The sequence below is a fragment of the Podarcis cretensis genome (assembly GCF_951804945.1).
Source record: "Podarcis cretensis genome assembly, chromosome: 6".
Classification (NCBI taxonomy): Eukaryota; Metazoa; Chordata; class Lepidosauria; order Squamata; family Lacertidae; genus Podarcis; species Podarcis cretensis.
In genome coordinates, this window is record NC_137175.1 from 9,815,491 (window position 1) to 9,840,938 (window position 25,448).

General features: G+C 46.1%; 1 protein-coding gene across 1 annotated transcript in view; it reads right to left on the minus strand.

The window, feature by feature from the left end:
* Positions 1–22,159, minus strand: part of OGFR (opioid growth factor receptor) — an 86,133-nt gene extending 63,974 nt beyond the window's left edge. The window contains exon 1 of the mRNA XM_079979156.1: positions 22,156–22,159. The gene's annotated coding sequence lies outside the window, so the exon portion shown is untranslated. The remainder of the gene's footprint in view (positions 1–22,155) is intronic.
* Positions 22,160–25,448: the final 3,289 nt, after the last annotated feature.

A 25,448-nucleotide genomic window follows, 5' to 3' on the forward strand; every position in this document is an offset into this window, starting at 1 on the left:
TGCCAGGATGGAGGAGAGAGAGACGTGTATAGATTCATTCACCCAACTGGACCAGCATCCACTGAGTCCTCTGTTGGAACAAACCCGCTTCCTGACCCAAAGAGATTGTCTTTGGGATCCTGCCATCTTACATTGTGTGGACATGACCAAGTCAGCCTAGACGCCCTGAGACAGGAGTATGAACATGCTGGGTTTGTGGGCTCCTTAGAGAAAGGGTGAGATGCAAATCTTATAGGTGCAGAGAAGTCAAGTAATGTGACCAACCATTTGCCTGAAGTGGTTGGGGAGAAAGTGTTTGGGACTTTGTTATATCTGCATTTTTAGAAAATTGCATCTGGGATGGGATCTTGAGCTGTCAAGAGATGGAGTGGTGGACCTAAGTGCCAAACATTGGTAATTAAACCTGCCACCCTTCCACCTGCACCTTCTTTGTGTTCCAGTTCCATGATCTATGTCTCTGTACATTATCTCATTCTTCAATCTGGCCTTGGGGATGTAAGAAATAGTTGGACTGAGCTTTAATGATTTACACAAAATAGGACTGTGCTGTACATCATTCCTTACACCACAAGGGCATCTGCTGGAGCCGCACACATTACTCAGTGAGAAGCGAAGGAGCATAATTGTTAAAAATTTTATGGACACATCCATCCTGTTGAGACACCTTCTCAAACACAATGACACAAGAAGCAGAATGAGAGTCTAGAGGAGAGCAAACATGGCCTTCTACTAGATCTTAGCTGGAACCTGTTAGACTGAAGACCAGGGCTGGAGAATGATGTTTTGTAAGGAATGATGTTGCCTATTCATGGTCAATGAGTCCATGGAAGGGGTCAAAATCATACCTGTTGCTCCCATCCGCTATGCTAACATGTCCACAATTTGACCCTTCCTTCTACGCAACCTTCTGAGGACCATATTCCCATAGAGAACTACATATAAGATTGGGAAAATGAGAAAGGAGGAAAACCAAAATGCACAGACCTTCGCACCCTTAGTTTGGGATCCGAGTGCCAGTGCCATCAAATGCCCAGCGTTGCTCTTAAAATGTTTTATCTGTCACCACCCTTAGTTATTCGCTTAGAAATCATCATGCAGTTTGAAAATTGGCAGCAGGAGGATATCAAAGGAACAAAGAGGCACACAAAAAAATGCGTCGATGATTGATTTCCTTGCAAGTATTAAAGGTAAAGGTAAAGGTACCCCTGCCCGTACGGGCCAGTCATGACCGACTCTGGGGTTGCGCGCCCATCTCACTTAAGAGGCTGGGGGCCAGTGCTGTCCGGAGACACTTCCGGGTCACGTGGCCAGCATGACGGAGCTGCTCTGGCGAGCCAGCACCAGCGCAGCACACGGAAACGCTGTTTACCTTCCCGCTGTAAAGCGGTACCTATTTATCTACTTGTACTTAAGGGTGCTTTCAAACTGCTAGGTGGGCAGGAGCTGGAACTGAACGACAGGAGCTCACCCCGCTGCAGGGATTCAAACCGCCGACCATGCGATCGGCAAGTCCTAGGCGCTGAGGTTTTACCCACAGCACCACCCACGTCCCTTGCAAGTATTAAGAGGAGATAATCAACAATAATGGTGCATGCAGAACAGTGGTATTCGACTGGTCCAGACCTAAGACCCACCTCCAATTCCCAACTTGCAACATGTGGCTCACTTTTGCAGATAAACCCCTAAATGGATTCCCTTCTCTGCCCAGCAAGGAACTTTCCCCCTGACCCAGCCCTATTTCAGGTTGCAGGGAGTGGGGTGAAGAGAATGCAGCATCCCTGCTCCCTCCAAGCACTCTCACCTCATGCAGTCACCAGACTCCTGCCTATCACTTCCTGGGCTCCCACTTCTGCCAGGATAGCAACCAAGCTACCCCACTGCAGCTGCCCCTTCTGCAGTCCAGTCCCAGGAAAATTCCATTCTGGGAGAAGTCTAGAAAGCCATGGAAATGGGCTAGAATGTGAACAGAATGTCCCTGCTGCATACAGAGCTCACTCATTACAGGTCATAGCTATAGCAAAGCAGGGCATATGATTGATTGGATATAGGAACTTATTGAAAAAGGCTCGTGCCTTTCTGCTACCACAATGCAGGTAAAAGGAAAGGGAAAGGACCCCTGGGTCAAAGGCGACTATGGGGTTGCGGCGCTCATTTCGCTTTCAGGCCAAGGGAGTCAGTATTTGTCCACAGACAGCTTTCCAGGTCATGTGGCCAGCAGGACTAAATTCCTTGTGGTGCAATGGGACACCGTAACGAGTGCCAGAGCGCATGGAAATGCTGTTTAGTTTCCCACCACAGCAGTACCTGTTTATCTACTTGCACTGGTATGCTTTCGAACTGCTAGGTTGGCAGGAGCTGGGACAGAGCAACGGGAGCTCATCCTGTTGTGGGGATTTGAACCGCCGACCTTCAGATCAGCAAACCTGAAGTAATAGTGAAGTAATAGTGCCACTGTATTCTGCTCTGGTCAGACCTCACCTGGAGTACTGTGTCCAGTTCTGGGCACCACAGTTCAAGAAGGACACTGACAAACTGGAACGTGTCCAGAGGAGGGCAACCAAAATGGTCAAAGGCCTGGAAACGATGCCTTATGAGGAACGGCTAAGGGAGCTGGGCATGTTTAGCCTGGAGAAGAGGAGGTTAAGGGGTGATATGATAGCCATGTTCAAATATATAAAAGGAGAAAGGTTGTTTTCTGTTGCTCCAGAGAAGGAGCAATGGATCCAAACTACAAGAAAGAAGATTCCACCTAAACATTAGGAAGAACTTCCTGACAGTAAGAGCTGTTTGACAGTGGAATTTGCTGCCAAGGAGTGTGGTGGAGTCTCCTTCTTTGGAGGTCTTTAAGCAGAGGCTTGACAACCATATGTCAGGAGTGCTCTGATGGTGTTTCCTGCTTGGCAGGGGGTTGGACTCGATGGCCCTTGTGGTCTCTTCCAACTCTATGATTCTATGATTCTATGAAACCCAAGAGGCTCAGTGGTTTAGACCACAGTCCCACCCGCATCCCTGTAAACTATCACATTGCATCACTCCTGGAAACTGATAAAACAAATGTGTTGTCTTGGATTGCCATATGTCTGGGTTTCCCCAGACATGTCCTCTTTTCAAGGACCAACATCTCCGTCTGGGCAGATTTTTTACAATTTACAAAAATGTCTGGAGTTTTTATGTTGTGGTTTGGACAAAAGGGAATCCAGACACACTGAACAGAAGGCAAACAGCTGCCCATGGAGGCGCAGGTCAATTCTGTGTACAGGGCAGCTGTTTATCTGCTCCATCTGGTACGCAGGCTTAGACCCTACCTGCCCGCGACTGTCTCACCAGAGTGGTGCATGCTCTAGTTATCTCTCGCTTGGACTACTGCAATGCACTCCATGTGACTCCTTTGAAGGTGACCTGGAAACTACAACTAATCCAGAATGCAGCAGCTAGACTGGTGACTCGGAGCAGCCGCTGAGACCACATAACACCAGTCTTGAAAGACCTACACTGGCTCCCAGTACGTTTCCGAGCACAATTCAAAATGTTGGTGCTGACCTTTAAAGCCCTAAACGGCCTTGGCCCTATATAGTTGAAGGAGCGTCTCCACCCCCAATGTTCTGCCTGGACACTGAGGTCCAGCTCCGAGGGCCTTCTTTCGGTTCCCTCACTGCAAGAAGCCAAGTTACAGGGAACTAGGCAGAGGGCCTTCTCGGTAGTGGCACCTGCCCTGTGGAACGCCCTCCCACCAGATGTCAAAGAAAAAAACAACTACCAGACTTTTAGAAGACATCTGAAGGCAGCCCTGTTTAAGGAATCTTTTAATGTTTAATAGACTATTGTTTTTTAATATTCTGTTGGAAGCTGCCCAGGGTGGCTGGGGAAGCCCAGCCACATGGGCGGAGTATAAATAATAAATTAATAAAGGAGAAAGAGATGAACTTGCTAAACTATCTGGTGATGAGATTTCTAAGATGCAGGGGAAATGTGCTAAATCTCTGCATCCTCCCATTTTCCTATCCTAGTCCTAACATTACAGTTTCCTGGGATAATTGTCAAAAGTCATTGCTTGGCTTCTCTCACAAGGATTTGCTTGTTTGGTTTATATAAAATGATTTTGGGGGAGGTAGCTGGGAATACAAAAAGCTGGCAAAGGCATGGCATATCTTCTTTTTGGCACACTCTTAAAATAGAAAAGGGAAAAAATCATCCTAGGTGCACAGAGATGAGCATCCTTTTTTCCAGTTATTGAGGTCAAGAATCGATTCGTCAGCTAATCAATCAAACACATCAATCTAGAGATGCATCTTCATTTAAAGAGGTGTGCTAGTTTGGGGGTGGAAACTCACTGATTTTTGCTTGACAATGATACAGTAGACATAATAATCCGTTTCCTTCACTGAGTCCGTGTCTAAGATGTCAATCAAGTCACCCTGTGCTGAGTATGGTGTTTCTGATGGAATACTGCCACCATGGACCAGAGCACGCCAGGCACTCCTGTCTTCCATTGCCTCCCGCAGTTTGGTCAAACTCATGCTGGTAGCTTCAAGAACACTTTTCCAACCATCTCGTCCTCTGTCGTCCCCTTCTCCTTGTACCCTCAATATTTCCCAACATCAGGGTCTTTTCCAGGGAGTCTTCTCTTCTCATGAGGTGGCCAAAGTATTGGAGCCTCAGCTTCAGGATCTGTCCTTCCAGTGAGCACTCAGGGCTGATTTCCTTAACAATGGATAGGTTTGATCTTCTTGCAGCCCATGGGACTCTCAAGAGTCTCCTCCAGCACCATAATTCAAAAGCATCCATTCTGTGGCGATCAGCCTTCTTTATGGTCCAGCTCTCACTTCCATACATCACTACTGGGAAAACCATAGCTTTAACTATACGGACCTTTGTTGGCAAGGTGATGTCTCTGCTTTTTAAGATGACTTGGGTCTTAGCCTGATGCTTTTCCTTCCTGGATGTTCTCTTCAACTCGAGAACTTCCTTCCTGGTCCCTTCAGTGTCATCCTGCTGGTATTCCATAACATGCTAGTCTACTAAAATGAATGACAGCGGAATGGGGGGAAATATACTACAGGGAGAAACATAAGGTAACTTGAAGAAGTGCAGGAAGCATGACTCCAAATATTAATAATGCAATCAAATGATGTTTAGAAAACCATTGCATGCATTAATGACTGTCCTCAGCGTTCTGTTCAATGAACATGACTTCATGACTGGTGTGTCTGAACATGCTGTGACATCAATTTCTAGATGCTGGCAATAATCGGCCTTCTGTTTCTGCACAACAAATCTTCTATTTTTAATACAAGTCACTCCAGGTGCAGTTGTCTCTGTTTAATTGAACTTCCAGTTATTATTACACATCACAGCCAGGTGTGCTTTATTTTTCATTACTGTCAGTGTAAAAAAAACCACACAAATAAATAAAAATGAATGGTAACAACCAGAGATCCCTGCAGTGAGAGGAGAATAGGATGAAAGCTCCTTTTAAGAGATCTGGGGGTGGAGGAAATAGGTTCATCTAAGGATCAAGGAGGGACGCGGGTGGTGCTGTGGGTTAAACCACAGAACCTAGGACTTGCCGACCAGAAGTTCGGCGGTTCGAAACCCCATGATGGGGTGAGCTCCCTATACTCAGTCCCTGCTCCTGCCAACCTAGCAGTTCAAAAGCATGTCAAAGTGCAAGTAGATAAATAGGTACCGCTCCGGCGGGAAGGTAAACGGCGTTTCTGTGCGCTGCTCTGATTCGCCAGAAGCGGCTTAGTCATGCTGGCCACTTGACCCGGAAGCTGTACGCTGGCTCCCTCGGCCAATAAAGCGAAATGAGCACCGCAACCCCAGAGTCAGCCACGACTGGACCTAAGGGTCAGGGGTACCTTTACCTTTACCTTTAAGGATTGAGGAAAGATTCTCCACCTACCTCTCGAAATCTGGTTATGAACACATACACACTCTTATAAGGACATAAGCAACACCGTTTCACTCCGACTGGACAGATTTTTGACCTCAAAGCCCAATGAAAACGTTTGAAGGCTTTGCGGAGGGGGAGGAGTCAATAACCTGAATTTCAATGGCGAAGGATTGCTCATATCTGGTCTCAGCTTGGATTGGTGTATTACTGCAGTATGCCAGTGGGACCTATAGAGGGCAGTGTGTCTTAGGAAGATAACCTTGGTTATTATCTGAAATGAAAGAGAATAAATAAACAGACACCCACAATAGTTTGTGGGTGTGGCTTTTAATGTTTGAAGCACAATTATGCATACAGTTCCATCCCCATTCACACGCACACAGGCATGTCACTGAGAGCCAGTCCATGTACTTCTACTGCTGCAAGCAATGTTCATCACCCATAACACTCACGCAGTCAGCCCTGCCCATATCTCCATGGGACTTTTTCACACAAACGCCCAGATTTCTCCCCAAGTCAAATGCACTCCCCCCTCCATTCAGTGACATTTCGGTAGACAGTGGAGGAATGCACCTTTGAGGGTGAGGTCAAGGTGTTGGGCGGTTGCAGAATCTGGCTCTCGAATCAGGCTAACTTTATTTACATAGAGGAGGGAGAAAGGTTGATTTCTGCTGCTCCAGAGAAGCGGACATGGAGCAATGGTTCCAAACTACAAGAAAGAAGATTCCACCTAAACATTAGGAAGAACTTCCTGACAGTAAGAGCTGTTCGACAGTGGAATTTGCTGCCAAGGAGTGTGGTGGAGTCTCCTTCTTTGGAGGTCTTTAAGCAGAGGCTTGACAACCATATGTCAGGAGTGCTCTGATGGTGTTTCCTGCTCGGCAGGGGGTTGGACTCGATGGCCCTTGTGGTCTCTTCCAACTCTATGATTCTATGAGTGCCTGGCGTGCTCTGGTCATGAAGAGTCGGACACAACTAAACGACTAAACAAACTATATAGTGGGATCTACTCTGGATCAATATTGAGCAGAATTTCCAATGACACTAATCCAACCACACTAGTTCATCTATCCCATTTACTCGCCACAGCACACGCTGTCAATGACAAAGGCACCTGCGTACAAAATGTTTGCGTGCTATGCCGGATTTACTTATGAGCTAAACAAGCTATAGCTTAGGGCCCCACTCTCTTGCCCCCCCAAAAAAAATTAAAGGGAAAAAAACTGGATGTACATTTCCAAAATATAAGATAAAAAATAAAAATAAAACATACATATAGGCTCCTATAATGTACCGTATTTTTCCATGTATTAGACTAGGTTTCCTCCCTAAAAATAATGTCAAAAATTAGGGGGCATCTTATACACAGATACATCTTCTCCCCATTTTCTTAAATCTGATACCCCCAAAATAGGGAAGCGTCTTATACATGGGGCGTCTTATAGATGGAAAAATACGGTATGTAATGGGCCCCGCCTGCTTGCTCATTTCTATATATAGGGTGCCTACATTCTGCATGGACTTTACATTCTATATGGACTTTTCAACAATTACTTTGATAGAATACATATTTTGTTATGTGCAAATGGCTTTAGATACCTATTAGGTCCATAAATGACCATATAGCATATTTTCAACACAAAAAACAGCGACAATTTGTTGTTGACGAAGGACAGCTGGACATATAAAGGGCCCCATTATCTTCTGTAGCTTAGGGCCTCATCAAACCAAAATCCAGCCTTGCTTGTGTAGATTCCTGCTAACAAATGTGACATATACTCAAGGCTTTTGTTGTCATTTTTCCAGTTGTCTGTCAACCCAACAATGAAATCCTCTCTTATTAGGCCACCCAAACACAGCAATGCCTTTGACACCAGCATTGCACTGCATCAAGCCGGCATGGATCAGCTCCTGATGAGACAGGTGGGACGTTTGACTGGTTAGTTGAACACCAGTGTGACACTCTGGCCATCTGATCATGCAGGAATGTGCTTCCCTGCAATCATATTAGCAGATGTGAGATTGTAATTGAGCCAGGCAGGCTGAGGTCTTGTCAGTGCTAATTCAGGATTTTACACACAAGCAGAAAGACAAATGGCAGTAAAAAAAGAAAAGAATTTTTTTTTAATAGTCTGCTCCTCAGGGCTCAGTAGTGTAAGCCTCTTTTGTCAAGGGGTGTGTGTGTGTGTGTTAGCGGAGCTAAATTAATATACAGTGATACCTCGGGTTAAGTACTTAATTTGTTCCGGAGGTCCGTTCTTAACCTGAAGCTGTTCTTAACCTGAAGCACCGCTTTAGCTAATGGGGCCTCCCGCTGCTGCCGCAGCACCAGAGCACTATTTCTGTTCTCATCCTGAAGCAAAGTTCTTAACCCGAGGTACTATTTCTGGGTTAGCGGAGTCTGTAACCTGAAGTGTATGTAACCTGAAGCGTATGTAACTTGAGGTACCACTGTAAAATAATTTACACATATTCGAGTCAATGGAGCTAGTGAGTAAAACCATGCTTTAGAATTGTTAAGCCATCTATGCAACCTTTTCTTTCTTCCAAAGTCCACTGATTTGATATTATCATTGTGGGTTTGCGGGGTCAGTCTGGATGATGTCCCTTCCAGTTCTTGGGAAATCTAACCCAGTGATGGTTAGATTTAAGCATGCTTCTTGGGACTCAGCTACATTAGTCAAAAAACAGTGCTTTGAATGCATTATAAACATGCAACACCAGGTGGTGCTGGAGAGCAAAAAAAAATTATTTGCGATCTTACATAGTGGTTTTTTTCGTTATAACAATTTAATTTCTGACTTATTTATAGCTTTTTTTCCCTGTGTGTAGATCTGCTCTTATTTCTCAGTAGCCTCATTTGGCTACTTAGCTGCTGTTATTCAGCACCACGTAGCATATATGATTTAATTTTCACCTTGAATATTCAGAACTTTGAAGATGGCCCTCTAAAGGCCAACAGTGTGACGCGGCAGCTAAAAAAGCCAATGCAATTCTGGGCTGCATCAATAGGAGTATAGCATCTAGATCAAGGGAAGTAATAGTGCCACTGTATTCTGCTCTGGTCAGACCTCACCTGGAGTACTGTGTCCAGTTCTGGGCACCACAGTTCAAGAAGGACACTGACAAACTGGAACATGTTCAGAGGAGGGCAACCAAAATGGTCAAAGGCCTGGAAACGATGCCTTATGAGGAACGGCTAAGGGAGCTGGGCATGTTTAGCCTGGAGAAGAGGAGGTTAAGGGGTGATATGATAGCCATGTTCAAATATATAAAAGGATGTCACATAGAGGAGGGAGAAAGGTTGTTTTCTGCTGCTCCAGAGAAGCGGACACGGAGCAATGGCTCCAAACTACAAGAAAAAAGATTCCACCTAAACATTAGGAAGAACTTCCTGACAGTAAGAGCTGTTTGACAGTGGAATTTGCTGCCAAGGAGTGTGGTGGAGTCTCCTTCTTTGGAGGTCTTTAAGCAGAGGCTTGACAACCATATGTCAGGAGTGCTCTGATGGTGTTTCCTGCTTGGCAGGGGGTTGGACTCGATGGCCCTTGTGGTCTCTTCCACAAGGAAAACTGGGAAGACCCAGTTTTCTGAGTGCATGTTCTGGAAGTTGGGCAATAGGGGCAGTACAGGATTCCTACTGGTGTACCGACCTCCCCGCTGCACCAAGGATTCCCTGCCCGAGCTGCTTCAGGTCGTGGCGGATATGCTCCTGGAGACACCTAGCTTGGTTGTCCTGGGGGATTTTAACATCCATGCCGACACGACCTTAAAAGGGGCCGCTCGGGACTTCGTGGAAAGCATGGCCTCCATGGGGCTGTCCCTGAATAAGTCTGGCCCAACTCATAGCCACGGACATGCCTTAGACTTGGTGTTTACCTCTACGGATGTTGGTGATCTGACATTAACTAAAAGCGAAACAAAAGAAGTGCCATGGTCAGATCACTTCCTGGTGCAACTGGACTTCTCCGCAACCCTTCCCTTCCGCAGGGAGGTGGGACCGATTCGGATGGTCCGCCCCCGCCACTTAATGGATCCAATTGGCTTCCAGAGAGTGGTAGGGGATGCTTTATCCCAAGTTGATGGCCTTTCAGCTGATTCCCTGGTGGCACGCTGGAATGCGGAGTTAACCAGGGCTATTGACTGTCTGGCTCCGAAGCGCCCTCTCCGATTGCATGGAGCCCGGACAGCCCCGTGGTTTTCCCCGGAGCTGAGGGTGATGAAACAATCATTGAGACGGCTAGAGCGCCGGTGGCAGAAAACTCATTCTGAATCAGACCGGACACGGGTTAGAGCTCAACGTCGAGCCTACCAAGTGGCAATGGCGACGGCGAAGAGGGCCTTCTTCGCCGCCTCCATTGCATCTGCAGAAAACAGCAGCAGGAGACTTTTTCAGGTGGTTCGCAGTTTATCGGAACCACCTGTACCACCGGGGCCTGGTAGGGACCCCAAGATCTCCTGCAATGCTTTTGCAAAGTTTTTTGCAGATAAAATCGCTCAGATTCAGAAGGAGGTAGACTCCACAGTGGGAGCAGGGTCAGGGCGGGAGAGTGCTAGAGTTCTGTCTGGTCCTGTTATATGGGATCAATTCCAATCTGTTACCTCCGAGGATGTAGACAGGCTGCTTGGACGAGTGAAACCGACCACCTGTCTCCTGGATCCTTGCCCATCCTGGCTGATAAAAGCAAGCCGGGAAGGGCTGGGCGATGGGCTTTGCGGGGTGGTGAATGCTTCCCTCTGTGAGGGAGCCTTCCCAGACCCGCTGAAAGAGGCGGTCATTAAACCGCTTCTTAAAAAAACATCTTTAGACCCGGCCAATTTGGCCAACTATCGCCCAGTCTCAAATCTGCCATTCTTGGGCAAGGTGATTGAGCGGGTGGTTGCTGAACAACTCCAAGCACGCCTGGAGGAAACGGACCATTTGGATCCCTTCCAATCGGGATTCAGGCCTCACCATGGGACTGAAACTGCCTTGGTCGCGCTGGTTGATGATCTCCGGCGGGCTAGGGACAAAGGTGAGAGCTGTTTCCTAGTTCTGCTGGATCTCTCAGCGGCCTTTGACACCATCGACCATAACATCCTTCTGGACTGTCTAGAGGGGCTGGGAGCTGGCGGCACTGTTATACAGTGGTTTCGCTCCTTCCTCCTGGGCCGTGTTCAGAAAGTGGTGGTGGGGGATGAGTGTTCAGACCCTTGGGCCCTCACTTGTGGGGTACCTCAGGGTTCCGTCCTCTCCCCCATGCTTTCTAACATCTATATGAAGCCGCTGGGAGAGATCATCAGGGGGTTTGGACTGGGTGTTCATCAGTATGCAGATGACACCCAGCTCTACCTCTCCTTTAAATCAGAACCAGTGAAGGCGGTGAAGGTCCTGTGTGAGTGCCTGGAGGCGGTTGGAGGTTGGATGGCGGCTAACAGATTGAGGTTGAATCCTGACAAGACAGAAGTACTGTTTTTGGGGGACAGGAGGCGGGCAGGTGTGGAGGATTCCCTGGTCCTGAATGGGGTAACTGTGCCCCTGAAGGACCAGGTGCGCAGCCTGGGAGTCATTTTGGACTCACAGCTGTCCATGGAGGCGCAGGTTAACTCTGTGTCCAGGGCAGCTGTCTACCAGCTCCACCTGGTACGCAGGCTAAGACCCTACCTCCCCGCGGACTGTCTCGCCAGAGTGGTGCATGCTCTGGTTATCTCACGCTTGGACTACTGCAATGCGCTCTACGTGGGGCTACCTTTGAAGGTGACCCGGAAACTGCAATTAATCCAGAATGCGGCAGCTAGACTGGTGACTGGGAGTGGCCGCCGGGACCACATAACACCGGTTCTGAGAGATCTGCACTGGCTCCCAGTACGTTTCCGAGCACGATTCAAAGTGTTGGTGCTGACCTTTAAAGCCCTAAACGGCCTCGGTCCTGTATACCTGAAGGAGCATCTCCACCCCCATCGTTCAGCCCGGACACTGAGATCCAGCGCCGAGGGCCTTCTGGCGGTTCCCTCATTGCGAGAAGTGAGGCTACAGGGAACCAGACAGAGGGCCTTCTCGGTAGTGGCGCCCGCCCTGTGGAACGCCCTCCCATCAGATGTCAAAGAGATAAAGAACTACCTGACATTCAGAAGACATCTTAAGGCAGCCCTGTTCAGGGAAGTTTTTAATATGTAATGCTGTACTGTTTTTAACACTGATTGGGAGTCGCCCAGAGTGGCTGGGGAAACTCAGCCAGATGGGCGGGGTATAAATAATAAATTATTATTATTATTATTATTATTATTATTATTATTATTATTATTAAGAAATCCCAAAAGCAGCTAAGTGCACTCAGTTGTCACAGAATATTGAGCGTCTGGTGGTTGTGGTGGAAGTGAGAAAACTAGGAGAGGGAAGTAGAAATGGAATATCTCAGAGGAGGGAGGGTGTGGCTGGCTGCCATCGTGAACAGGAAAATGCATAGTGCTACTGCAACAATTTATTGCAGGCCACACTTGTAAACATGGTGCAGTAGCTAGAGAGTTGGACCAGGACCTGGGAGCTCAGGGTTCAAATCGATGCTCAGCAACAAAGTTCACTGGGTGATCTTAAGCCTGTCATTGTCTCTCAGCCTACGCTGCTTCACAGGGTTGTTGTGAGGATAAAACCTTGAGCTCTTTGGAAGAAAGTGGGATACAAATGTGAGAAACGAAACCAAAAAATTCAAAACCCTAGAGCTGGATCTCGTTGCCTGGAAGCAGCTAGGCTCCATTCATATATTAATGATGCAGGGCTGCTGGTGGGAGAAAAACAAATGTCTTCTGCATGATCGGGTCCCATGTCACATCAGGAATGTATGCACAGTGACGGGAAGTGTTGCTGGCCACAGCTGCCACATCGGCAGTCAGAAGAGGTGCTGGATTCAGACTGCGAACTGGATCTTTCGAAGCGTGTGGTTCTACCTAGAACACGAAGAACCACCTACGAAGAACAAATAGCCCATGCTGGATTGTCACTCCAAGGTTCCAGGGGTGGCAAACCTGTGCCTAGAGATGGCTCAATCCATCAATTTTGGTTTCTCTCTTAAATTGAGTTCTCCCCATTTCCACATGTTTTCATATATGCTGGAAGCCACCCAGAGTGGCTGGGGCAAAACCGTCAGATGGGTGGGGTACAAATAATAAATTTAGCGCAAACAGGTGGGCCTGGTGAGCATTTAAAGTCCCCAACCCTAATTTGCGGGTTGCCATCTGCTTGGATTTTATTCTGATCCTGATCCGATTTTAAGAAGTATTTAACTGATTGCTCGATTTTATGTTAATATGTTATACATTTGATGTTAGCTGCTCTGAGCCTGGTTTTGGCCAGGGAGGGTGGGGTATAAATATTATTATTATTATTATTATTATTATTATTATTATTATTATTATTATTAATATCATAGAATTGTAAAGTTGGAAGGGACCCCAAGGGTCATCCATTCCAACCGCCTGCAATGCAGAAATCTCAGCTAAAGCATCCATGACAGATGGCCACCCAACCTCTCTGCTCTAAAAAACCTCCAACGGATAGTCAGTGTGTGATTCCCACCCGCCGAAACAAGCCCTCATGAAAATTCACCTGTATCTTACTGCAATTTCCCCCAATATACATACCTTTGTACATGTATACATACATACGTATTTTTGCAAAGCAGTTTTCCCTCATAAAATGCATCTCTGCATGTTACTTTCACTAACTTTACCCTACTATGTATGCATTTTGATCTGTAGGCATATCTTGGCTGGAGAACTGCATCGCAATGTTCGAAGAAGTGTGAATTTCGAAGGGCGGCTGTGTTTCAGTTCACGTAGAGTTTCAGAAAGTCAGGAGAGCCGATGGGCCCCAGGTTATGGGTGTCCAGTGCGAGTGCCACCAGAAGTTGGGTTCTGAGTTCTCAGAAGGCTTCGGAAAGCATCTCCGAGGCCTTTCGGACATGACCCCCAGTGCTTTGCAAGGCACTGGAAGCTGTGTCAGGGGCCCTGTGGTCTGGGTGCTGAGCCCCCTATAGTTGGCACCCCTGGAAAGTGGGAACTGGGTAGGCTTACCACTAAATGTGAAGTGCATCCTCTGTTGTCCCCTTCTCCTTGTGTCCTCCATCTTTCCCAGCATCAGGGTCTTTTCCAGGGAGTCTTCTCTTCTCATGAGGTAGCCAAAGTATTGGAGCCTCAGCTTCAGGATCTGCCCTTCCAGTGAGCACTCAGGGCTGATTTCCCTAAGAATGGATAGGTTTGATCTTCTTGCAGTCCATGGGACTCTCAAGAGTCTCCTCCAGCACCATAATTCAAAAGCACCAATTCGTCGGCGATCAGCCTTCTTTATGGTCCAGCTCTCACTTCCATACATCACTACTGGGAAAACCATAGCTTTAACTATACGGACCTTTGTTGGTAAGGTGATCCCTACCCTAAGGAGTCTCAAAGTGGCTAACCATCTCCTTTCCCTTCCTCCCCCACAACAAACACTCTGTGAGGTGAGTGGGGCTGAGAGACTTCAGAGAAGTGTGACTGGCCCAAGGTCACCCAACAGCTGCATGTGGAGGAGCGGAGACGCGAACCCAGTTCACCAGATTATGAGTCCACTCTTCTTAACCACTACACCACACTGGCCCAAACACCACACTGACTCAATCTCCCATTAGTCTCAAGTAGCATGGCGCAGGAATGGTGGGAGTTTGCAGCTCAGCAACAACATCTGGAGGGGCATAGCCCCTTCATGTCTGGTGTAGTCTGCTGTTGGTCATCCCAGATGTTGTTGGACGATGCAACCTTATTTATTTATTTACATGACCAAAGCAGAGAGCGTTAGCATATTTTTAGAAATGTTGTAAGCTGCCCAGAGTGGCTGGGGAAACCCAGCAAGATGGGTGAGGTAACAACAACAACAACAACAACAGGTTGTTGTTGTTGTTGCTATGCATGGCTTCATTCTGCTCTTTTGTACTCTGGAAACACAGTGGATTTTGATGTCAAAGCGATAAACAACTACCTGACATTCAGAAGACATCTGAAGACAGCCCTGTTCAGGGAAGTTTTTAATATGTGACATTTTAGTGTATTTTTCATCTTTGTTGGAAGCCGCCCAGAGTGGCTGGGGAAACCCAGCCAGATGGGCGGGGTACAAATAATAAATTATTATTATTATTATTATTATTATTATTATTATTATTATTAAATGTTAGGAATAACTTTTTGACAGCAAAAGCAGTTTGACAGTGGAATGGGCTACCTCAGAAAGTGATGGACTCTCCTTCACTGGAAGTTTTTAAACAGAGATTGGAGTTCTACCTGCCAGGGATTCTTTATCTGTGATTACTGTCATGCAGGGGGTTAGTTTGAATGACCCTTGGGGTCCCTTCCAGCTCTACAGTCCTACACTACTAAACAGGCAATCTGCAATATTTGCTGCCACCCTAAATCAATGTAGTTAACATGGTTACCATCCCCCTCCTGCCCCCCTTTTAAAATATAAAAGACACTTCAATTTTCCTTCAATGGATGATTTCCATCAAACAGCCTGTAATACATAGGTGTCACTTCATTTCCCTGCCCCACAATTTTAAATTTTCAGTGACAAAAGAGATGCACCTTTTAAAAAAATATTCTGCCTCTTTGTTCCATTTTGTAGCTGGGATCTGACTTGTCTCTGAGATTATGCAAAAAAAGTTGGAGCGCCCCGACTTAACTGATAGAGATACAAAAGGAATCCTGCTTATGACACTTTGATTGTGAGTTTTAAAAAGAACAGAAAGTCACAACTTTTTTTCCTTTTTTTGATGAGCTTGTCGCTGCTGCAGACGTCGGTGCTTCTTTTCGGCAGTGTCTGTTTTGAGCATTGGACTTTTCAGAGGAAGAGAGTGTGCCACAGAAGTACCTGTCAACAGGGCGTTGTTGTACGAAAGGATTTACAATGACATGCATTTGTTGAAGGGGGTCATTTGTTCTGTAGCTGTTAAGAGCATCAAACTCCGCCAGTGGAATAAAAAACCCGGCATTTATTTGCAGGTGCTAATGGACATTTCTAGTGTATGAAACTTTCCCTTGCAAAATCCGTTATGAAAAGCCCCCCTAGAAATCTCTCCTAGTCAATAGAACTATGGAGTGTGACATGTCTCTGTATGCTCAGATTATGAGCTGGGTTCTCCTGAATATGCTTCATAGAAGACCATTGTTCACTTTAACTCAGACACAGTTCATGCTGCTGAACCTTGGCCAGGAATGTCGGTAACTAAACAGGTGTGTTGTCAGGGTTATACTGAATTCCTTTGCAGGGCTCTTAATATAGGCTAGAGGCAAGATTTCTCTTTCAAAGGGAGAGGGGTATGCGGGGACTTTATTTACTGAAACTGAGCACAATTAATTCACTGTGCTTGAATACAACACATATACGCACACAGGAAACTGTCTTATACCAATTCAGAACACTGGTCCATCTAGTTCAGTATTGTCTACACTGACAAGTAGCAGCTTTCCAGGGTTTCAGACTCAGGGGTCTCTTGCAGTCCCAGAGATGCAAATCAGGTGCTCTACCTTGCCCAACACATGCTCCGTTAAGTATAATTGCTTAATGCACACTGAAATGGAGAATGTCTGAATGTGTATTACCGAAAGCTTTTCTGTGGTGCTATATTAAGCTCTCTGAGCTCCTAGATGGTTTGATAATTAACTGTTGTTATTATTCTCTGCTAGCTAACATGGGAGTGTTTAACCTTAGATCACATGAAAGGTATTCAATTGCAAATCACCCATTTTCAAGGGAGTTGCCTTTGGTCTTTTGTTCCCAGCTGGAGTGGGAGTAAAATGTGATAATGAAGCTGTCTAGGAGCTACTGTGCCTTAGGCAGGATGTGGGCTAATACAGGCTGGAACAGGAGAGAGAGAGACACACAGTTTTGATTTCTGGAAGAAGTACAGTTATTTATAAGATGCTTAACCTGTGCTGGACATGCATGGAATTCTTTGGATGTATATTTGATTGTTTTTGTTCTGCTTGAAGAATGTTTTGCAAGTAGAGCTTTGAATGAAATCTAATGGGTCTGGACAACATTTTGTTCCGAAAGGAGTCCGTTTTTATGCATCCAGTTGCTTCAAGCTGCTCGGTATTAATATCTGCAATTTATTCATGACTCTGCCCCTGTAAACCTGTCACTAATGAAGCCATGCTGGTGTGAACAGCTAGGGAGGGAACAGCCAGTGAAATGCACACAGGGGAAAACAAAAGAAAACCCTTCACTGAGCACTAAGCCAGTAACGTGAACACACCCTTAGAATTAGGAGCAAGACTTTCTCAGCTGGCTGTCTTTCTGCTCTAAATTGCCTCCATCCTCAGTTGCTTTTCCACTTGCCTGAGGAAAGACCTTGATCTTTTCCCCTTGCAGATTAAAAAAAAGAAAAAAACCCTAAGGAGTGGGCTTTTGAATAGGAAAAGGGCCAGAGGGAAGACGTTGATCTGTCTTGGTGTGTGTGTGTGTGTGTGTGTGTGTGTATGTTTGTGTGGACAATGCAGGAAAATAAATGCAACTGGCATGTGACGTTTTTTTCTTTATATATTTCTATATATATTTCTATATATGCTGATCTGCTCACAGATCTGTAGCTAAAGGAGCATGATCACCTGAATTTCGCACATACAGAATTGACTGTGAATAGTTGAAACATCCCTCCTTTTTTCTGCATGGGTTGTAGTTTTCTTTCTTTCTTTCTTTCTTTCTTTCTTTCTTTCTTTCTTTCTTTCTTTCTTTCTTTCTTTTTCTTTCTTTTCTTTCTTTAAAGAGGTGCTGGCCAGGGTGTGAGTCGTCCCTAAGAATTTTCCTTGCTATATGGTAATTCATGGACATAATAGGTATCTAAAGCCATTTGCACATAACAAAATATGTATTTTATCAAAGTAATTGTTGAACTGAATTACAATTAAGAAGATGTATATTAATAGTGAAATACAACCCTATATATAGAAATGAGCAAACCAGTGATATTTTAGGGAGCAGGCTAGCAGGTGGGGCCCATTACTTCCATCATAGGAGCCTACACAACACAAAACACTGTTGCTGTATGTAGGTTTTATTTTATTTGTTTTTTATCTTATATATTTGGAAATGTACATCCAGTTTTTTCCCCTTTAATTTTTTTGCCCCCCCCCCCAAGAGAGTGGGGCCCTAAGCTATAGCTTGTTTAGCTTATACGTAAATTTGGCACTGGTTCTTGAAACTAATTTCAGAGTTATTTGAGAGACCATCTCCTTATGAACTTCCAGCAGAAATTGCAAGGAATGATTAAAGCCAAAATAAGCAGCAAGAGTTGAGAATAACTATCTCAGCCAGAACTATTCTTAGTAGGTAAATTGTGGATAAAAGCAGCGGGATTGGCTTGGTGTTTAAAAGTATGTTCATTTTAAATGGCACCTATTCTTCTGTTCTGAGGAATTTCCCTGTAGTGCTCTTTCAGTCTTATAAATCTAACACCCTACTCATAAGTACTTGGTGGGAGCAGGAAAGGACCCCTGGATGATTAAATCCAGTCAAAGGCGACTATGGGGTTGTGGCGCTCATCTCGCTTTCAGGCCGAGGGAGCTGGCGTTTGTCCACAGATAGCTTTCCGGGTCATGTGGCCAGCAGGACTAAACCACTGCTGGCAAAACAGAACACCGTGATGGAAACCAGAGTGCACAGAAATGCCGTTTACCTTCCCACCGCAGCGGTACCTATTTATCTACTTGCACTGGTGTGTTTCGAACTGCTAGGTTGGCAGAGCAATGGGAGCTCACTCTGTCATGGGGATTTGAACCGCCGACCTTCTGATCGGCAAGCCCATAGGCTCAGTGGTTTAGACCACAGCGCCAACTGCTGGATTGGCTCTGCCATTGTACCTGCACAGCTCCGAACTCACTGCATCATCCAGACGGGTGGCAGCAACACTATTTGGCTGGGGGAAGTCCTGCTCATTCTTGCTCAAGCTTCCCTGACAGACAGACCAACACTCCAATAGGGCTGCCCCAAAACATTTATTGAGGCAGAGCAACAAATATGCCTTCTGAGTGAAGGTACACAGCGTCAAAGCCTAGCAAGTTCCTTTGGTATTGTAGCTCAGGCAGTAAAACCCTCAAGTGCCTCTATCCCCTCCCCAACCCCTATTGCTATTAAAATACAACAACAATAAAGTAACTAGCTAACATTTTGCTGTCCGTTCACGACACTCAAAATCAGCAACCTGAGGCAGCTGCCTACCTCTGCCTAATGATAGGGTCAGCCCATCACAGCAAGGGGGCTGGGAGAAGCTATTTCTTCTTCTTCTTCTTCTTCTTCTTCTTCTTCTTCTTCTTCTTCTTCTTCTTCTTCTTCTTCTTCTTCTTCTTCTTCTTCCTCTTCTTCTATAACCTCACCTTTTCCCCTGATAGGGACTCAAGGCAGCTAACAAATATAATAAGAACTGCTAAGAACAGATGTTTAAAAAATCATTAAAAACAATTAAACACAAGCACACACATTTTAGGGTTGCTATATTTTGAAGAGCACAAAAGAGGACGCTATAATGACTCTCAGTTTCAATACCAGTGTGGTGTAGTGCCAGAGCCAGTGTGGTGTAGTGGTTAAGAGCAGTAGTCTCATAATCTGGGGAACCGGGTTCGCGTCTCCGCTCCTCCACATGCAGCTGCTGGGTGACCTTGGGCCAGTCACACTTCTCTGAAGTCTCTCAGCCTCACTCACCATACAGAGTGTTTGTTGTGGGGGAGGAAGGGAAAGGAGAATGTTAGCCGCTTTGAGACTCCTTAAAAGGAGTGAAAGGCGGGAAATCAAATCCAAACTACTATTCTTCTTCTTCTTCTTCTTCTTCTTCTTCTTCTTCTTCTTCTTCTTCTTCTTCTTCTTCTTCCCCTATTATATGCAGGCTATAGAAGCTGTGATATATTGCTGAGCGGGGCAGGAGAAGAGAAGAGGAAAGCAAGTCTTCAGCCACTAGTTATGTCTATGTTTCATCCAGAAAGCATAGCCAGACATTCTGGCAAATTAAAAAAATCCAGCTGGACAGAAATTTTACCCCTGAAAAAGAGGATGTGTCCTGGAAAAAGAAGGCACATGGCAACCCTAATTGATCCATTAAAAGCATACGGGCAATTATAACAAACGCAGCACAGCACAACCCCCTCATTAAAAGCAGTCAGTTCTCCAGTTGGAACAAGAAGGTCTTCATCTGCTGGCGGAGGGACAGCAAGAAGGGAGCCTCTCTAACTTCTCTAGGGAGGGAGTTCCAAATTCTGGGAGCAGCCACCAAGAAGGCCCTCTCCTGTGTTCTTATCATGCATTCCTGTGAGGGTAGCGGGACCGAGAGAAGGGCCTTGCCTGAAGATCTCGGAACCTGGGCACGTTTATATGAGGGAATATGGTCTTTCAGAGAGCTTGGACCTAACCCACATCGGGCTTCATAGGTCATAACCAGCACTTTGAATTGCACCTGGAAACCGACTGGCAGCCAGAGGAGCTGTTCTAATACGCTCCCTATAACCATCTCCATTCAGCAATCTGGCTGCCGGTCTTCGAGCCAGCAGAAGTTTCTGAGCACTTTTCAAAGGCAGTGTCACGGTCCGGGTTACAGGCAGTCAGAGCCCCGGCTTGGTACTGCTGGGTAGAGGTCGGGAAGCAGGAATCAGCAGTCCAGGGGTCAGGAAGCCAAGAGTCCACGAATCAGGAAACCAGGAGTCAGGAAGCCAAGAGTCCGAGGGTCAGGAAGCCGAAGCACGGCTAGGTGGGTAGCGTGTTGCTGTGGCAAAGAGCCAGAGGGAAATGCTGGTCTTATGTACCCCTCCCAGCCCTTGCCACCAGGTGCTACGAGTCTTCTGTCAAGCCTCACCTGGAGGATGCGGACCATTTGGATCCCTTCCAGTCGGGATTCAGGCCTCATCATGGGACTGAAACTGCCTTGGTTGCGCTGGTTGATGATCTCCGGCGGGCTAGGGACAAAGGTGAGAGCTGTTTCCTAGTTCTGCTGGATCTCCCAGCGGCTTTTGACACCATCGACCATAACATCCTTCTGGACCGTCTAGAGGGGCTGGGAGCTGGGGGCACTGTCATACAGTGGTTCCGCTCCTTCCTCCTGGGCTGTGTCCAGAAAGTGGTGTTGGGGGATGAGTGTTCAGACCCCTGGGCTCTCACTTGTGGGGTGCCTCCGGGTTCCTTCCTCTCCCCCGATGCTTTTTAATATCTATATGAAACCCCTGGGAGAGATCATCAGGGGGTTTGGGCTGGGTGTTCATCAGTATGCAGATGACACCCAGCTCTACCTCTCGTTTAAATCAGAACCAGTGAAGGCGGTGAAGGTCCTGTGTGAGTGCCTGTATTGTTTTTAACACTCGATTGGAAGCTGCCCAGAGTGGCTGGGGAAACTCAGCCGGATGGGCGGGGTATAAATAAATTATTATTATTATTATCATCACCTGTTTGGCCGCGCCTTGCCCTTCCAGGCCAAGCTCAGGAAGGCCCCAATCCTGCAAGGCCCTACCAGTCACAGGGCCTGGCTCCTGCATGCACTCCTGACAGGCAGCCCTGTGTAGAGTGAAATTGCAGTAATCCAAATGGGATGTAACTATGGCATGTGTCCCTGGAACATCAATGGAGTGTCCTGGCGGGCCATGGTGGAAATTGAAAATGGAGAATCACTAATTTAGTTGCACAATGAGAAGGGACTGGGGAGGTCTCAGCTCTGCTAGACCTGGCTGGGATCATGGGGGCCCTGGCATCTGGTTTAGGATGAGAGGCAGCAGCACACAATTCAGAAAGAGCTGGTCCCAAGAGTATTAGAAACGGGCAAGCGATTTGAGTCACAGTTTTTGAACAGGCTCCATTGGCAGAGCTAGAGAAAAGAAAATGTAATTCAGGCACAGGTTTAGCCCTAATGGCAGCCCATTATTCTATGATGCATGTACATTAAGTGCAAATTGCAAGTTAATATTGTCCCTGCTGCCTAGTTAATCTAATTCGAAGTGATGAAGCTGGCTCCATCACACGACCTGATATTTCAGGCTGGGCTTTGTGAAGCCCCATTTAAGCTTCCTTTAAAGGACAAGCATCTAGACTCCCATACTGTAGTAATTTGGTGATTACAGAGTTAAATATTCTCCAATTATTATGGGCTGGAGCTGGGGATGGAAGGACCTGTCTGTTTCATTTCTCCTAGTTTCTTGTTCTTCTGATCTTAAATTCGCTTCTCCCCATTTTGCAAACAATCGGCTGCTCGCTACACGCAGAAGCTCCCTGCACGATTTAGAACAGTACGTTTTGCATGAGAAGCTTCTATACGCCTTGTTTGCAAACCGGGCAAGGGATATTTATCGAGGGGGTGCCTGTGTGAATTTAATACAGCAAAATGATTTGTGTCACAGATGCAAGCTTGCCCATCTCAGTGCCTAGTCTGTACCTCCTTCCTCCTACTTAACAATTCAGGAGGGGAATAATAATAATAATAATAATAAGCTGTCCTAACACATTCAAAGAAGTCAGCCTAGTTTCACAGCACGTGAACTTCCATCTGATAACAGCATGGCTTGGGACAGATGGCCAACGAGGAAACAGCTGTTCACTTGGGGGAGAGCCTATCAGCAGCAAGCTTTCTCCCCCCATCCCGTGTCATACGGTGAATCTCCTCGGTCATAAGTTCCCTATAAATGAGCTGATTGTGAGTGTCTCAAACAGGAGAGTGTGTCTGCCGGGCACGTAGATCTGCTGCACTGGCAGATTTTCCAGGACATGTGTATATATTGCGTGTTGCGGGGGGAATGGAAGAAAATGTGTATTGCCTCTTTGCAAGCATTCGTTCTGCTAGGCTCATGCCAAGGGTGCATTGTGAACCTCCTAACATAACAGCAAAACAGAACGATAAAATCAGGTGACAGGGCGGGGCGCTGACAGTGGCTTGGAAAGGGGATTAGCCCAATTTCAGCTACTGGATTCAATGCAGCGGGTAATAAGGGAAGAAGAATCTGGGGCAGGTATAGGGCCCACCATGGGTGACCTGAAACCCCCTTAATGCTTGCGTATGGGGTATGCATGGGCATCCTATTAATTAATAGGATGGATGTCCTATTCAATTATTATAATTATAATTATTATTTTGTTTGTAACCCACCCATCTGACTGGGTAACCCCAGCCACTCTGGCTGGCTCCCAACTTATATAAAAACATAACAATACGTTAAACATTTAAAAACTTGCAAAAGAATGGAAAGGGTTTATTGATACAATTTACAGATAAATTGTAAACAGATAAAAACATTGGCAGGATCATTGTAATAACTGGCAGTTTCATGAGAGTATAAGTTTAAGGAAGGCGAATAAATGACCAAATAAGTTAATAAAGAGGGGGGAGGAAGTCAAGCTTTGCAATGTCAAAATGACCGTAAAATCAGTGAAAGGCATAAACCTGAAAAGTATAAATAAAAAATTTAAGAAACTAAATGAAATATAATGGACATTAAAAAACTTCCTTACAAAGGGCTGCCTTCAGATGTCTTCTGAAGATTGTATAGTTACTTATTTCCTTGGCTCGGGGGTTGCAGAACTCAGTGCCCTCCAACATTTCTCTGATGAAAATAGGGACGTCCTAAGGAAAAGCGGATGGAAGTGAGAGCTGGACCATAAAGAAGGCTAATCGCCAAAGAATTGATGCTTTTGAATTATGGTGCTGGAGGAGACTCTTGAGAGTCCCATGGACTGCAAGAAGATCAAGCCTATCCATTCTGAAGGAAATCAGCCCTGAGTGCTCACTGGAAGGACAGATCCTGAAGCTGAGGCTCCAATACCTTTGCCACCTCATGAGAAGAGAAGACTCTTTGGAAAAGACCCTGATGTTGGGAAAGATTGAGGGCACAAGGAGAAGGGGACGACAGAGGACAAGATGGTTGGACAGTGTTTTTGAAGCTACCAACATGAGTCTGACCACTGCGGGAGGAAGTGGAAGACAGGAGTGCCTGGCGTGCTCTGGTCCATGGGGTCACGAAGAGTCGGACATGACTAAATGACTAAACAACAACAACTAGGAATAACAGGACATTCTGGGATCAAATTGGTAACTGGGATGGCTTCTGTAAATCCGGGACTGGAAAATAGGGACATTTGGAGGAACTGTTCCTATGAAGAACACAATGCACACATTCCTCATGCTCATCAGTCCCAGATACTCCTGTTAGGATTTCAAGGCTCTATGTGTGTGTGTGTGTGTGGTTTTATTTTTTTCACCAATAAGTTTATCATTTCCTAGCCCTGCAGGGCTTGCTTAATGCATCCAGTTTGTACCGAACGAAGCAAAGTGGATGACAGAGAGCCCTAGGGTTCAACATATCTAGCTGTGAGTGTCACTGGAAATTGGTGCAAGGCAGGAACAGAGAATGACAGGCCCTTGATAAAACGACAAGAATTTTAAAGGGCACTGCGATCTTGCTAACACAATCTGGCCATTTTGGACCAGCCTGGCTAATGTTAATCTAATACGGAGACCTTTCCCAGCAGGCTGAATTCATTATACTTAAAAGCCGAATCTGTCTTTCTGTCCATCCATCCATCCATTTGTACTGTACATACATGTGCTACTTTCAGTGTTCAGGGCGAGTGCAGATTATTGGCATCACAGAGAGGTTTGGCCAGGCTTAGGTAAAATCTCCAAGGTTTGCAAAAAACCTTTAGGGGGGAAAAGACCTTAAAGTGGGTGGGTGGGGGGAATCCCAGAAAAGCAGCCCAATGACAACCGAGCATGCTCAGTAGCCAAAGACTGTAGAGTCACTTATACATCTAGCAGTTAGGATTCCCGGTTTTCACCCAGGTGGCCTGGGTTCGATTCCTGGCATAGGAACAGTTTCTTGAGCTCAGTATAGCTCAGGCAGTAAAGCAACAGACTCTTAATCTCAGGGTCATTGATTTGAGCTCCATATTGGGTGAAAAATACCTGCATTGCAAGGGGTTGGACTAGATCAGGCATAGGCAGCCTTAGGCCCTCCAGATGTTTTGGACTACAATTCCCATCACCCCTGACCACTGGTCCTGTTAGCTAGGGATCATGGGAGTTGTAGGCCAAAACATCTGGAGGGCCGAAGGTTGCCTATGCCTGGACTAGATGACCCTCGGGATCCAACTCTACAATTCTATGTAGTTTGTTAAGGGCTCTGAGAGTTGTTAGGAGTTGGCTTTGTTTTTCCCTCACAGAGCCACAATTCCCAGAGTTCGCTTGGAAGAGGGATTGACTATTAAACCGCTCTGAGAATTATGAATGTGATTCTCACCTCAGTACAGTAAGCTGCATTCCAACCATGTGAAAGGAGGATGTTTTCTATTTACAAACCTCTGCATCCCCCATCCAGAAAAGCAAGAGACATTGTCATGGTCCAAGGATACATTCCAGTTTGTCAAAGGCACACAGGACATGGGTTTGGCCCAGGGTGAGTCCTGAGACTCAGAGGACCACATTTTGGCCCCTGGGTCGGAGCTTCACCACTCCTGTACAGCCCCTCTTAAAATACCAGAATCCTATATCTTTGAAACCTAAGATTGCTCTGCCAATCTATCCAATGCTGT